The following is a 1,742-nucleotide window of genomic DNA, read 5'->3' on the forward strand; positions in this document are numbered from 1 at the left end:
ATTTTACTGTCCTATAAAAATTTCAAAAGTCATCAAATGTGTGATTTTGTGCTCCTGTATTACGAGTTTGTTTTTTCGTTTTCCTGTAGGAAAACTTTAAGGTTCACTGATGTTTTTATTGTGTAATGACCGTATTAATAATGAAAAAGACTACAAAACAAATACTTGAGTATACAAAATTTATCTGATTAGTCATTTTATTAAATGATGCATCAACGAGTTATGGCTACCAAAATTACAGTAATGCTTAAAGTTATGTTTTGTTTGAAAATATGTATTGTACATATTACTGTAGATTTAAGTAGACAGATACACGAAGATAGCATTCAAACAAGGGCCTGTTTGGTCCTTCAAGGCTGCTGTTCCCGTATATCCACCTTTAGGCAAAGTAAAATTTTAAATCCACACTTTATTTTTTTAAGGAAATCGTCTATTTCCCTATTAAATTTATGCTGCTTTAAACATGTTCTTAATAATATGGCATTTAAGCTATGGATCTTGCTCTGCATTTCAATTCCGCATCTAGTCCAGAGGCCACTCTCAAAAGAGCCATACGTCTACTTCTATCACTGGATCTGTGAAGACGTTGTTTATACCTGTTCAACAGTTCTTCTGGTTTACAGTTTTCAACATAATTCACTTCTACATGCACTACAAAAAAGAATGATTATCGTTACCAGAAAATAAACTATTAACAGGCACAACAAAGTCTATAATATCCAGTGCCTTATAACTTGACAAGTAAATTCTAGTCCTAGTCTTTCTGTGGTCCTCAAAACAAATAAATTTGTCAGTTCTCACAATGATAATGTTTCCCACTATGTAAACCTCTTAATCAGCTTGTTACCTGGACGGACGGACGGACAGATCTTGTCAATGAATGAAACTCAAATTAAAATGCCAGTACGAACTCAAATGTATACATGAACACACACATATACATACGTACTGATATACATATTATACACGCAAATACTTTATATATATATATATGGCAAACTGTGGTGTCTGTCCCCGTTTAAATAGATGCGCACACAGGTAAAGCTCAACATTCACTTTTGAAATGACAGAAGAATAGGCATGAATAATGTTGATGCCAAATTTTATTTTGCAAGCAGGATATTCTACATTAAATTGTTAGGAATTAATCACACTATCATTCACATTTGAAACTGTGATGTAACTAAAGGAACAAAAATGTCGAATTACCGTATGTTATTGTTAATCGGTTCTTAACATGACTGAAATGCTCAACAATTACTTTTCGCGGTATGTGGTATTAGTAGCTCTGAGTGAAACCAAGAGTACAACACAATTAACGTTTTCAAGTCCATGAAATAATTTAAATTGATAAATAAACTTAAACTTTCTCCGTCACTGGGGACGGGTACTTTTGCTTGTATATCTATAATGAACATATATTTTTGTTAAATTTAAATTTTTAATTTCCTTCAAGCCAACAAATCAGTACATAGTTGACCAATAAGCTAGTAAAAATAATTCAGAAAGTACCAATTAAGTTTACAGCGTCAATAATGAAACACCAGCTGTGAAAAACTTTCTAATTAATAAGTATGCTGGCCTGATAATTCACTAAGCTTTGTGTAGCATCGTACATTCTGCAACAAGAAAAGTTTTTACATATAATATCTGACGAGTATATATTAGGTCATCAAGAAATTAATGTCGCGTTTTAGAACACTTTCACGTATAATAGATAAATGAACTGCCTAAACGTCACA

General features: G+C 32.1%; 1 long non-coding RNA gene across 1 annotated transcript in view; it reads right to left on the reverse strand.

The window, feature by feature from the left end:
* Nucleotides 1-456: 456 nt before the first annotated feature.
* The window catches only part of LOC111083997, a 27,370-nt gene continuing 26,084 nt past the window's right edge, over nt 457-1,742 (reverse strand). Inside the window, exon 2 of the long non-coding RNA XR_002609353.1 lies at nt 457-651. This is a non-coding gene — a long non-coding RNA (uncharacterized LOC111083997). The remainder of the gene's footprint in view (nt 652-1,742) is intronic.

The sequence above is a fragment of the Limulus polyphemus genome, unplaced genomic scaffold, assembly GCF_000517525.1.
Source record: "Limulus polyphemus unplaced genomic scaffold, Limulus_polyphemus-2.1.2 Scaffold147, whole genome shotgun sequence".
NCBI classification, from domain to species: Eukaryota; Metazoa; Arthropoda; class Merostomata; order Xiphosura; family Limulidae; genus Limulus; species Limulus polyphemus.